Here is a 15425-nt window from a genome sequence, read left to right as displayed (position 1 = left end):
TATAGGTTAAACCTATAACTCACCAACAATTTTGTTGACGTTTTAAGCATGTTTATTCTCAGGTAATTATTAAGAGCTTCCGCTGTCGCATACTTAAATAAGGACGAGATTTGGAGTCCATGCTTGTATGATATTGTGTAAAAACTGCATTCAAGAAACTTATTTTGTTGTAACATATTTGTATTGTAAACCATTATGTAATGGTCGTGTGTAAACAGGATATTTTAGATTATCATTATTTGATAATCTACGTAAAGCTTTTTAAACCTTTATTGATGAAATAAAGGTTATGGTTTGTTTTAAAATGAATGCAATCTTTGAAAAACGTCTCATATAGAGGTCAAAACCTCGTAACGAAATCAATTAATATGGAACGTTTTTAATCAATAAGAACAGGACATTTCAGTTGGTATCCGAGCGTTGGTCTTAGAGAACCAGAATTTTGCATTAGTGTGTCTTATCGAGTTTGTTAGGATGCATTAGTGAGCCTGGACTTCGACTGTGTTTACTTGAAAAAAGATTGCTTAACAAATTTTGTTGGAAACTATATATTTTTAACATGTGAATATTATGTGATATATTAATCTCTTAACGCGTTTGATATTATGTGATAGATGTCTACCTCTAGAACAAGTCCTATTGACTCACCTAATAATAATGAAGAGTCAAATGTAAATTGGAATGATTCGTGGACTGATTCACAAGTTCCCGAAGAGGAACCGGAAGAAGAGTCAGAACCGGAAGAAGAATCGGAACCGGAAGAAGAATCGGAACCGGATGAAGAAATAGAACCGGTGGGGGAAATAATACAATGGTTAAGTAAAAGAAAATCCTCAACCAACCGACCAAGGTTAATTATGGTCAATGGTGTTTCCGCCAAGGAAGCAAAATATTGGGAGGATTACCAATTCTCCGATGAATCGGATTCCGACGAGAATTCCGATGATGTTATAGAAATTACCCCAACTGAATTTAAAAAGACAAAAGAAAATAATAAGGGAAAGGGCATAAAAATAGAGAAATCTAATTCCAACCCCGATGAACTTTATATGTATCGTCAACCCCCGAAGTCCTTAAGTTGTAACAATGACCCGGGAACCTCTAAACCACCAGGTTTTTCTAAACCAATGTGGAAAACGACGGCTCGTATTAGGGGAACATCATATATCCCTAGAAACTTGGCAAAACGAACCAAAACCGAAGAAGAAGAAACAAGCGAGTCGGAATAAGATAGTTGTATTCGTGTGGTGTAATATATGTAATATAGTGTGCTTATGCTTTATGATATATGTAAAAATTGCTTGTATTAATAAGTATTTTTTTTTATGAATCTAACTCTTGTCTATTTTACAGTATAAAAACATAAAATGAATAGACAATCCAATATTTTAAGAGACCTACCCGGAGACATGATTGATGGAATCTTGTCTAGAGTCGGTCATAATTCTTCGGCACAACTATTTAAGGCGAGATCAGTTTGTAAGACATTCGAAGAACGTTCCAAGAATGCCTTGGTTTATAAAAGGCTTTCGTTCGAAAGATGTGGGATATCACATTGGGAAATCCATAAGTTACGATGTGTTTACTTTGACGCATATATTGCGGGGAACCCAAATGCTATTTTACGCAACGGGTTAAGAAATTATTTTAACTCAATATATCCGTATATAGGACTTCGTGATTTAGAAAAAGCGGCTAACATGCAACATAAAGAAGCATGTTATGCTTACGGGTTAGTAATGTTCGCTTCTCACCAAAGTGAGAACAAGAACATCGGGCTACAACTATTAAACAAAACGTTCCCACAAGTGACGGAGTCGGTAATTGGGGTAAGAAATGAGGTTTTTAGGTTATTATGAGACTGTTGGTCATTACGTAACCCTCGTCCCTTTGACGACGTTACAACATGCTGTCTTATCAACGGCCATAACGGTTATGTTCCACAAGACCAAGGATGGGAAGTAATCCTAGTAAAACTAGAATGCATGACTTGTTTCTGGACGTATGAATTACGTGTCTTTATTGCCTTTGCTGAACGACTTGTGTACTAGCTAGAATTATCTTCACAACCATCTTGTATCAAATTTATTGTGTGCTATATTTCATGCTATATGTAAAATAAGCAGTATTGTAAGTTTGTAAAATATTGTGTAAAAGTTTGAACGCGAAATATTATTATAATCAGTTTTTCATATAGAATTGTAGTAGTTGAATTGTATATTAGCTACTAAGTATGAACTTAACGGGTAGGTACTACCCGAATTTAAACTTATAAAACGCTAATATGAAGAAAAAGCTTTTATAAATGAGTTCATATTATGCTACGAAATACTATTAACTACTCTTAATATTCTGTATGATTAACTTGTTCCATTTGACTATTTTGAAGGAAATGGCACCGACTACTCGACACACCGTGAATATGAATGAAGAGGAATTCCGTACTTTTCTAGCTTCAAACATAGCAGCAGTACAGGCTGCGCTACATACCAACAATAACCTTGGATCTAGAAGTACAGGAAATCGTGTAGGATGCACCTACAAAGAATTCACTGCCTGCAAACCTATGGAATTTGATGGAACCGAAGGACCGATCGGATTGAAACGGTGGACCGAGAAGGTCGAATCGGTGTTTGCCATAAGTAAGTGTACTGAAGAGGACAAAGTGAAGTACGCTACGCATACCTTCACAGATTCTGCGTTAACATGGTGGAATACCTATCTAGAGCAAGTGGGACAAGACGATGCGTACGCACTACCGTGGTCAGCATTCAAGCACTTGATGAACGAGAAGTACCGTCCCAGAACCGAGGTCAATAAGCTCAAGACAGAACTTAGAGGGTTACGAACCCAAGGATTTGATATTACCACGTACGAAAGACGATTCACAGAATTGTGCCTATTGTGTCCGGGAGCATTCGAAGATGAGGAAGAGAAGATCGACGCGTTTGTGAAAGGATTACCGGAAAGAATCCAAGAAGATATAAGTTCACACGAGCCCACCTCCATACAACAGGCATGTAGAATGGCTCACAAACTAGTGAACCAGATTGAAGAAAGAATTAAAGAACAGACTGCTGAAGAGGCCAATGTGAAGCAAGTCAAAAGAAAGTGGGAGGAAAACGGTGATAAGAATCACCAATACAACAACAACAGCAATTACAACAATAATCGCAACAATTATCCCAACAATCGCAACTACAACAAACGGCCCAACAACAACAACAATAACAACAACAACAACAACAGCAACTACAACAATCATCCCAACAACAATAATAACCGCAACAACAACAACAATCAGAAGCAGCTATGCCAAAGGTGTGAAAAGTATCACTCGGGGTTCTGCACCAAATTTTGCAACAAGTGTAAAAGAAATGGTCATAGCGCAGCGAAGTGTGAGGTCTACGGACCAGGGGTTAATAGAACGAAAGGAACAAATGGTGTTGGAACGAGTAATGGCGGAGCAAGTAGTGTCGGAGCAAGTTATGCCAATGTAGTTTGTTATAAATGTGGAAAACCGGGCCACATTATTAGAAATTGCCTGAACCAGGAGAACACGAATGGACAAGGCCGCGGAAGAGTTTTCAATATTAATGCGGCAGAGGCACAGGAAGACCCGGAGCTTATTACGGGTACGTTTCTTATTGACAATAAATCTGCTTACGTTTTATTTGATTCGGGTGCGGATAGAAGCTATATGAGTAGAGATTTTTGTGCTAAATTAAGTTGTCCATTGACGCCTTTGGATAGTAAATTTTTACTCGAATTAGCAAATGGTAAATTAATTTCAGCAGATAATATATGTCGGAATCGGGAAATTAAACTGGTTAGCGAAACATTTAAGATTGATTTGATACCAGTAGAGTTAGGGAGTTTTGATGTGATAATTGGTATGGACTGGTTGAAAGAAGTGAAAGCAGAGATCGTTTGTTACAAAAATGCAATTCGCATTATACGAGAAAAAGGAAAACCCTTAATGGTGTACGGAGAAAAGGGTAACACGAAGCTACATCTTATTAGTAATTTGAAGGCACAAAAACTAATAAGAAAAGGTTGCTATGCTGTTCTAGCACACGTCGAGAAAGTACAAACTGAAGAAAAGAGCATCAATGATGTTCCCATTGCAAAAGAATTTCCCGATGTATTTCCGAAAGAATTACCGAGATTACCCCCACATCGATCTGTTGAATTTCAAATAGATCTTGTACCAGGAGCTGCACCAATAGCTCGTGCTCCTTACAGACTCGCACCCAGCGAGATGAAAGAACTACAAAACCAATTGCAAGAACTTTTTGAGCGTGGTTTCATTCGACCAAGCACATCACCGTGGGGAGCTCCTGTTTTGTTTGTCAAGAAGAAAGATGGTACATTCAGGTTATGTATCGACTACCGAGAGTTGAACAAACTTACCATTAAGAACCGCTACCCACTACCGAGAATCGATGACTTATTTGATCAACTACAAGGCTCGTCTATTTATTCAAAGATTGACTTACGTTCCGGGTATCATCAAATGCGGGTGAAAGAAGATGATATTCCAAAGACTGCTTTCAGAACACGTTACGGTCATTACGAGTTTATGGTCATGCCATTTGGTTTAACTAATGCACCAGCTGTGTTCATGGACCTTATGAACCGAGTGTGTGGACCATACCTTGACAAGTTTGTCATTGTTTTCATTGATGACATACTTATTTACTCAAAGAATGACCAAGAACACGGTGAACATTTGAGAAAGGTGTTAGAAGTATTGAGGAAGGAAGAATTGTACGCTAAGTTTTCAAAGTGTGCATTTTGGTTGGAAGAAGTTCAATTCCTCGGTCACATAGTGAACAAAGAAGGTATTAAGGTGGATCCGGCAAAGATAGAAACTGTTGAAAAGTGGGAAACCCCAAAAACTCCGAAGCATATACGTTAATTTTTAGGATTGGCTGGTTACTACAGAAGATTCATCCAAGATTTCTCCAAAATAGCAAAACCCTTGACTGCATTAACGCATAAAGGGAAGAAATTTGAATGGAAGGATGAACAAGAGAAGGCGTTTCAATTATTGAAGAAAAAGCTAACTACGGCACCTATATTGTCATTGCCTGAAGGGAATGATGATTTTGTGATTTATTGTGACGTATCAAAGCAAGGTCTCGATTGTGTATTAATGCAACGAACGAAGGTGATTGCTTATGCGTCTAGACAATTGAAGATTCACGAACAAAATTATACAACGCATGATTTGGAATTAGGCGCGGTTGTTTTTGCATTAAAGACTTGGAGGCACTACTTATATGGGGTCAAAAGTATTATATATACCGACCACAAAAGTCTTCAACACATATTTAATCAGAAACAACTGAATATGAGGCAGCGTAGGTGGATTGAATTGTTGAATGATTATGACTTTGAGATTCGTTACCACCCGGGGAAGGCAAATGTGGTAGCCGACGCCTTGAGCAGGAAGGACAGAGAACCCATTAGAGTAAAATCTATGAATATAATAATTCACAATAACCTTACTACTCAAATAAAGGAGGCGCAACAAGGAGTTTTAAAAGAGGGAAATTTAAAGGATGAAATACCCAAAGGATCGGAGAAGCATCTTAATATTCGGGAAGACGGAACCCGGTATAGGGCTGAAAGGATTTGGGTACCAAAATTTGGAGATATGAGAGAAATGGTACTTAGAGAAGCTCATAAAACTAGATACTCAATACATCCTAGAACGGGAAAGATGTACAAGGATCTCAAGAAACATTTTTGGTGGCCGGGTATGAAAGCCGATGTTGCTAAATACGTAGGAGAATGTTTGACGTGTTCTAAGGTCAAAGCTGAGCATCAGAAACCATCAGGTCTACTTCAACAACCCGAAATCTCGGAATGGAAATGGGAAAACATTACCATGGATTTCATCACTAAATTGCCAAGGACTGCAAGTGGTTTTGATACTATTTGGGTAATAGTTGATCGTCTCACCAAATCAGCACACTTCCTGCCAATAAGAGAAGATGACAAGATGGAGAAGTTAGCACGACTGTATTTGAAGGAAGTCGTCTCCAGACATGGAATACCAATCTCTATTATCTCTGATAGGGATGGCAGATTTATTTCAAGATTCTGGCAGACATTACAGCAAGCATTAGGAACTCGTCTAGACATGAGTACTGCCTATCATCCACAAACTGATGGGCAGAGCGAAAGGACGATACAAATGCTTGATGACATGCTACGAGCATGTGTTATTGATTTCGGAAACAGTTGGGATCGACATCTACCGTTAGCAGAATTTTCCTACAACAACAGCTACCATTCAAGCATTTAGATGGCGCCGTTTGAAGCACTTTATGGTAGAAAGTGCAGGTCTCCGATTTGTTGGAGTGAAGTGGGGGATAGACAGATTACGGGTCCGGAGATTATACAAGAAACTACCGAGAAGATCATCCAAATTCAACAACGGTTGAAAACCGCCCAAAGTCGACAAAAGAGCTACGCTGACATTAAAAGAAAAGATATAGAATTTGAAATTGGAGAGATGGTCATGCTTAAAGTTGCACCTTGGAAAGGCGTTGTTCGATTTGGTAAACGAGGGAAATTAAATCCAAGGTATATTGGACCATTCAAGATTATTGATCGTGTCGGACCAGTAGCTTACCGACTTGAGTTACCTCAACAACTCGCGACTGTACATAACACTTTCCACGTCTCGAATTTGAAGAAATGTTTTGCTAAAGAAAATCTCACTATTCCGTTAGATGAAATCCAAATCAACGAAAAACTTCAATTCATCGAAGAACCCGTCGAAATAATGGATCGTGAGGTTAAAAGACTTAAGCAAAACAAGATACCAATTGTTAAGGTTCGATGGAATGCTCGTGGAGGACCCGAGTTCACCTGGGAGCGTGAAGATCAGATGAAGAAGAAATACCCGCATCTATTTCCAGAAGATTCGTCAACACCTTCAACAGCTTAAAATTTCGGGACGAAATTTATTTAACGGGTAGGTACTGTAGTGACCCGAACTTTTCCATGTTTATATATATTAATTGAGATTGATATTTACATGATTAAATGTTTCCAACATGTTAAGCAATCAAACTTGTTAAGACTTGATTAATTGAAATATGTTTCATATAGACAATTGACCACCCAAGTTGACCGGTGATTCACGAACGTTAAAACTTGTAAAAACTATATGATGACATATATATGGATATATATATATATAGTTAACATGATACTATGATAAGTAAACATATCATTAAGTATATTAATAATGAACTACATATGTAAAAACAAGACTACTAACTTAATGATTTTTAAACAAGACATATATGTAACGATTATCGTTGTAAAGACATTTAATGTATATATATCATATTAAGAGTTATTCATACATGATAATATCATGATAATATAATAATTTAAAATCTCATTTGATATTATAAACATTGGGTTAACAACATTTAACAAGATCGTTAACCTAAAGGTTTCAAAACAACACTTACATGTAACGACTAACGATGACTTAACGACTCAGTTAAAATGTATATACATGTAGTGTTTTAATATGTATTTATATACTTTTGAAAGACTTCAATACACTTATCAAAATACTTCTACTTAACAAAAATGCTTACAATTACATCCTCGTTCAGTTTCATCAACAATTCTACTCGTATGCACCCGTATTCATACTCGTACAATACACAGCTTTTAGATGTATGTACTATTGGTATATACACTCCAATGATCAGCTCTTAGCAGCCCATGTGAGTCACCTAACATATGTGGGAACCATCATTTGGAAACTAGCATGAAATATCTCATAAAATTACAAAAATATGAGTAATCATTCATGACTTATTTACATGAAAACAAAATTACATATCCTTTATATCTAATCCATACACCAACGACCAAAAACACCTACAAACACTTTCATTCTTCAATTTTCTTCATCTAATTGATCTCTCTCAAGTTCTATCTTCAAGTTCTAAGTGTTCTTCATATATTCTACAAGTTCTAGTTACATAAAATCAAGAATACTTTCAAGTTTGCTAGCTCACTTCCAATCTTGTAAGGTGATCATCCAACCTCAAGAAATCTTTGTTTATTACAGTAGGTTATCATTCTAATACAAGGTAATAATCATATTAAAACTTTGGTTCAATTTCTATAACTATAACAATCTTATTTCAAGTGATGATCTTACTTGAACTTGTTTTCGTGTCATGATTCTGCTTCAAGAACTTCGAGTCATCCAAGGATCCGTTGAAGCTAGATCCATTTTTATCTTTTCCAGTAGGTTTATCCAAGGAACTTAAGGTAGTAATGATGTTCATAACATCATTCAATTCATACATATAAAGCTATCTTATTCGAAGGTTTAAACTTGTAATCACTAGAACATAGTTTAGTTAATTCTAAACTTGTTCGCAAACAAAAGTTAATCCTTCTAACTTGACTTTTAAAATCAACTAAACACATGTTCTATATCTATATGATATGCTAACTTAATGATTTAAAACCTGGAAACACGAAAAACACCGTAAAACCGGATTTACGCCGTCGTAGTTACACCGCGGGCTGTTTTGGGTTAGTTAATTAAAAACTATGATAAACTTTGATTTAAAAGTTGTTATTCTGAGAAAATTATTTTTATTATGAACATGAAACTATATCCAAAAATCATGGTTAAACTCAAAGTGAAAGTATGTTTTCTAAAATGGTCATCTAGACGTCGTTCTTTCGACTGAAATGACTACCTTTACAAAAACGACTTGTAACTTATTTTTCCGACTATAAACCTATACTTTTTCTGTTTAGATTCATAAAATAGAGTTCAATATGAAACCATAGCAATTTGATTCACTCAAAACGGATTTAAAATGAAGAAGTTATGGGTAAAACAAGATTGGATAATTTTTCTCATTTTAGCTACGTGAAAATTGGTAACAAATCTATTCCAACCATAACTTAATCAACTTGTATTGTATATTATGTAATCTTGAGATACCATAGACACGTATACAATGTTTCGACCTATCATGTCGACACATCTATATATATTTCGGAACAACCATAGACACTCTATATGTGAATGTTGGAGTTAGCTATACATGGTTGAGGTTGATTCCAAAATATATATAGTTTGAGTTGTGATCAATACTAAGATACGTATACACTGGGTCGTGGATTGATTCAAGATAATATTTACCGATTTATTTCTGTACATCTAACTGTGGACAACTAGTTGTAGGTTACTAACGAGGACAGCTGACTTAATAAACTTAAAACATCAAAATATATTAAAAGTGTTGTAAATATATTTTGAACATACTTTGATATATATGTATATATTGTTATAGGTTCGTGAATCAACCAGTGGCCAAGTCTTACTTCCCGACGAAGTAAAAATCTGTGAAAGTGAGTTATAGTCCCACTTTTAAAATCTAATATTTTTGGGATGAGAATACATGCAGGTTTTATAAATGATTTACAAAATAGACACAAGTACGTGAAACTACATTCTATGGTTGAATTATCGAAATCGAATATGCCCCTTTTTATTAAGTCTGGTAATCTAAGAATTAGGGAACAGACACCCTAATTGACGCGAATCCTAAAGATAGATCTATTGGGCCTAACAAACCCCATCCAAAGTACCGGATGCTTTAGTACTTCGAAATTTATATCATATCCGAAGGGTGTCCCAGAATGATGGGGATATTCTTATATATGCATCTTGTTAATGTCGGTTACCAGGTGTTCACCATATGAATGATTTTTATCTCTATGTATGGGATGTGTATTGAAATATGAAATCTTGTGGTCTATTATTATGATTTGATATATATAGGTTAAACCTATAACTCACCAACAATTTTGTTGACGTTTTAAGCATGTTTATTCTCAGGTGATTATTAAGAGCTTCCGCTGTCGCATACTTAAATAAGGACGAGATTTGGAGTCCATGCTTGTATGATATTGTGTAAAAACTGCATTCAAGAAACTTATTTTGTTGTAACATATTTGTATTGTAAACCATTATGTAATGGTCGTGTGTAAATAGGATATTTTAGATTATCATTATTTGATAATCTACGTAAAGCTTTTTAAACCTTTATTGATGAAATAAAGGTTATGGTTTGTTTTAAAATGAATGCAGTCTTTGAAAAACGTCTCATATAGAGGTCAAAACCTCGCAACGAAATCAATTAATATGGAACGTTTTTAATCAATAAGAACGGGACATTTCAAACAATACTTCCATTTTTACGAGTGCGACTTTTGATGTATATTTCTCCTCTAGTTGGATACACACCGTTGTTTTTCATTGCCTATATCAATTTTGTTTTGAGATTTCTAAAGAAATAACCAAACAGAATATTCATAAATAATAAACTAGCAAATAAGTACCTCTTCATGAGCAAGCCGAGCAAATGATTTTGTACCAGTTACATGAGGTTCTCGCATCTTAGAGCGACTTACACTCCTCTTAGCATATGCATTCTATTAAAACAGAAAAAATATGTGATCTAATAGAAAAGAACAACTTGAAGCGACTTATTTCAATAGCTGTTAAATGATACCTGGTATTCTGGATCAAACCAACGATTAACAAGTTGTTTAAATTGTTCTGAATTTACCCGTTTGTCCTTCTCAATTTCGTCACCCACAATCTCACCAATTGATTTACTTCTATCAAATGCACGTGCTTTTAATGAATATTTCCATGTTCTCCACTTTTTCCCCATATTTTCAAAAATCCATTTTTTGATAAGACTTGTTTCAGCAGGGTGGATCTTAAATTTTGCCTGCAAGTTCATTATATCTATTTTAGCACGCGTATGATTATACTAAGATAGCTTAAATGCACTTAATATAAAATCACCTTAACAAGAGTATACATATCCTATTTTTTATGCTTCGGGACCTTTCTCCAATCGGAATATTGAATTCCAACATGTTCAGCCATCCTTACAAGTGTACCAAGGTACTGGGTTAGTTCATTTCCCTCATCACCTACCGGTATTCTAAATTTGTTAAATGTCACTAGAATTTTCTTTGATCCCTCCTGATTCCATGTTGCAATCTTTTGAGTTGGACCTCTAACTTTTTTTAGCGTACCTAATAGAAGTTATATTCAATAGTAAGCTAATTAAGTCAAGACAACAATTTTGTCAAGCATGAACCTGCAAACTAGCCTTTATAACCATAAAATAACCAGTTTATCATTGTTAGGGGAGAAAGTATTTCACTATAACAAAACATGACCGTCACTTATACAAACCAATTACAACTTTTAAAGAAACTGTTTCGAGCTACCCAATACAAAAGATCATCAAACACATAATGGCAGTTAGAACACCTTGATAAAGTGATATCTTTCAGAACACAATAAAAAAACATTATAAATCCTTTTTGTAAGTGTTGGATGAAAATAAGCTTTTGATGGTCTGAGATACTTTTAAAATTCATATTTTCATAGTGTAACTTCAATAGTGCACTATTGATTCTAATAACCATTTCTGAGTAATCTAAACCAATCAAAAATAAGACATCTTCTGTTAACTAGTCGTGTATTAGATGTTAGCATGACCCAATTATATAGAGTAAACCTTAAAGAGTGCAAATTATTCATGTGCTAAAGAAATAGACTTGTAGTGTAGTTATAATGTACAAAACCTTGTCCGTTATGGTGTTCATCTATAGGCAAATCATCCAGGGAAGTTTGTGGATCGTCAGGCTCATCGGTTAGACGAAAACTTGATTGGTCACTTTGAGTTTCATGTTGCTCTTGTGTTTTAGTATGTTCGTGGTTATCAGAATTGTCATCGGTAGACACAATACATAATTGTTTGCGCTTGCCCATTCTAGTAGCGAGTAGCTGCAACACAAAAAATACAAGTAATATAAAAAACAGTTGTAGCCATTTAACTCAAACTCCATTTAACTCAAACTAGATAACATTCAAGTATCATTCAGTGGTACTAATACAAGACATAATTGAAGAATTTCTCCGACTGTATGCTACTTTAATCATAAGAAAACAATAGTTAGGTATTAAAATGATTTTACTTTCTTACTTGTTCTAACTTACAAAAAACGGCCGTTTAAACAAAAGGAATTAGAGAAAAGCATACATATAAAATAAAAAAAAACACACACACACACACACAAAAAAGAATCGAAGAAACAAGGCTAGAGAAAAGACATTTAAGAACGCGATAGTTTACAAAATATATTCAAATCACAAAATCAGTTAAATTAAAGGGTCAAGCAAAGCATCTTTATTTATGAACACAAAACCCTAATTTTTCTAAATTCATAACAGCAACAACGAAGAATTGACTGAAAAAATCATGCAATTGAGATTAGTTTCAAGGTTGAAGGATAATTGGAAACAAACCTGAGAGGCTAAAATTCGAGAAACGTGATTGTGCGGGAGTTGTGTGATAATAAAATTGAGAAAGAGGTTATAGCTAGGGTTTGTGAAGTGAGCAGTAGATTAAAAAGAGGAATAATAAAATTGGGGAGGGAAGTAGTCCGCTGAATTTTATTTTAGGGGAAACTAAAGAGGGAAAAAGCCCGCTAAACACTTTTCATTTTTCGATAGTGGCATTTAAAATAATTTACCACTCAAATTATTTAATTTATTGACATAAAAGTTATAAATGCCACAGATGACATGTACATCTGCTGACATATAATAATTTGCCACTATACACCTGTATATAGTGGCACATAACTCATTTGCCACAAAAAATATATGCCACTAAATGTAAATTTGTTTGTAGTGTCATACAGGTCAAGATGGATCAGACGAGTCTAAACAAAAATCTGAAATCGAACAAGCAACTGAACCTGAACAACGTCAGGAACAAGCATCACAACAAACTGAACCTGAACAAAATCCGAAACAATATGTTCTACCTCCAAGAGCAAATAGAGGAATACCACCAAAACGATATGACCCGGATCAAGAAGCTCTCAGGTCAAGATACCCAATGGCAAACATTTCTAAAGGAAATTTGTCAAAAGAAGCAAAAACCTTCACTTCCGCAATATACTCTGAAGAAATTCCAACATCTATAGAACAAGCGTTAAAGTCAAAGAAATGGAAAGAAATAATGGAGACTGAAATGGAAGCTCTCAAAAATAACAACACTTGAGAGAGCGAAATCAAAGAAACCCGTTGGATGTCGTTGGGTCTTTACAATTAAACATAAAGTAGACGACACTATTGAGAGATACAAAGCTCGTCTCGTAGCTAAAGGATATACTCAAACTTATGGAGTTGATTACTCGGAAACCTTCTCACCCGTAGCTAAAATTGATACTATCAGAATTCTATTCTCCATTGCTGCAAACAAGGATTGGCCTCTTCACCAATTCGACGTAAAAAAATGCTTTCTTACATGGAGAACTCAAGGAAGAAGTGTACATGGAAGGACCTACCGGTTTCACATCAAACTTCAAAGACAGGGAAGTTTGTCTCCTTAAAAAATCTCTCTATGGCCTTAAACAATCCCCTCGGGCTTGGTTTGAGCGTTTTACCTTAGCAATGAAAAAATATGGTTTCAAACAAAGTAACTCCGACCATACCTTATTTCTTAAAAAAAGAAACAATCTTATCACTTTCCTCCTTATCTATGTGGATGATATGATTATCACAGGAAACGATAAGGAGAAAATTTTAAACCTAAAAACCAATTTATTTAAAGAATTTGAAATGAAAGATTTAGGGAGACTTAAGTATTTTTTGGGGATTGAAGTCCTACGATCCCAACTAGGGATCTTTATATGTCAAAAGAAATATGTCCTTGATCTTCTCGCTGAAACAGGGATGGTCGACTGCAAACCTGCTGACACTCCTATGATTCCAAACCTAAGGTTATACATAGAAGAAGGTGCAAAGCCCGCTGACAGAAGTCAATATCAAAAGATTGTGGGAAAGCTTATCTACCTTGCTCATACTCGTCCCGACATAGCACATGTTGTGGGAGTTGTAAGTCAATTTATGCATCAACCACAACACCATCATATGGATGCAATTTTGGCGAATTATCAAATATCTAAAAGGAACAGTAGGGCATGGAGTTCTATTTACAAAAAATGACAACTTCGAGACCTAGATTTATACAGATGCTGGTTATGGAGGAGAAAAAGGAGATAGAAGATCAACATCAGGATATTTTGCTCTTGTTGGTGGAAATCTTGTCACATGGAGATGTAAGAAACAAAAGGTAGTCGCTCTCTCAAGTGCTGAAGCCGAGTTTAGAGGAATTGCACAAGGCGTAACCGAGGCTTTACGGATCCGAAAACTTTTAACAGAAATTGGTTTCCCTCTCAAAGAACCCATCAAGATCATTTGTGACAATGAAGCAGCAATAGCCATTTCAGAAAATACTGTTCAACATGACCGAACCAAACACAGTGAGATAGATAGAAACTTTATCAAAGAAAAACTTGAAGCTGAAATTATATCTCTCCCTTTCGTCAGATCAGAAGACCAGTTAGCAGACATCTTAACCAAATCAGTCAATGGAAGAGCGTTCCACGAAATTCTTGACAAGTTGAATATCGAAAATCCTACTATACAACGTGCGGGGGAGTGTTAGAATATAAACAGCTGGATCAAAATCACCTTCATCATTTCCATAATTAGAGAATTGGACAGCTAGGTTACACCTCTTAACGGCTAGGTCTTCACTTTGAATACCTTCCACTTTTTTAATAGGTTCGTCGCCATAATTAGCTTCTTTTTCCTGTATAAATAGATGGCTAGCAACAACATTGTAATTCACTCAGTTATCAATAACAAAAGCAATTTAATCTTTTTCTTTCATGTTCAATATTTAGACCCTAACCTTAAGGCACCATGTATATATATTTTATCAAATAGGTAAATTGCGCAATTATATAGATGACTAGAATGTTTAAGTAAAGCCGATTATCATTTGCAGGTGAGTTTATATAAATTTACAATTGATACAAATCTTACCATTTACTAGATGAAAAAGTTTAATTTATTAATAAAGAAACGTACTTCATAAAAGCCTAACAAAATAAATCAAAAAAAGGAAAAAAAATATAAAATAAATCTTTTTCAAAAGAAGAAGAAAAAAAATGTACTTTACAAGCAGATTTACAAAACTGTCTTCATCAAAAAAAGCACTGTTAAAAATAGTCTTGCGGGTTGGCACTACTATGAGTGTATATTGGGTTCCACCAACCGCCCGTACAGGTTACCTAAGTAAACGATATATGAAAAATGGACGACAGTAAACCCACTTCGGAAAATATTCGTATTCGTATATCTTAAAAACTTAGTCCTCAAATTATGAATTATTAATTAACTTATTCAATAAAGACAAAAATAATATTAATATAACTTGTTCAAAAAAATACACCCCCCTCATCCCAAC

The sequence above is a fragment of the Rutidosis leptorrhynchoides genome, chromosome 9, assembly GCF_046630445.1.
Source record: "Rutidosis leptorrhynchoides isolate AG116_Rl617_1_P2 chromosome 9, CSIRO_AGI_Rlap_v1, whole genome shotgun sequence".
NCBI lineage: Eukaryota > Viridiplantae > Streptophyta > Magnoliopsida > Asterales > Asteraceae > Rutidosis > Rutidosis leptorrhynchoides.
This window is presented reverse-complemented; position numbering follows the sequence as displayed.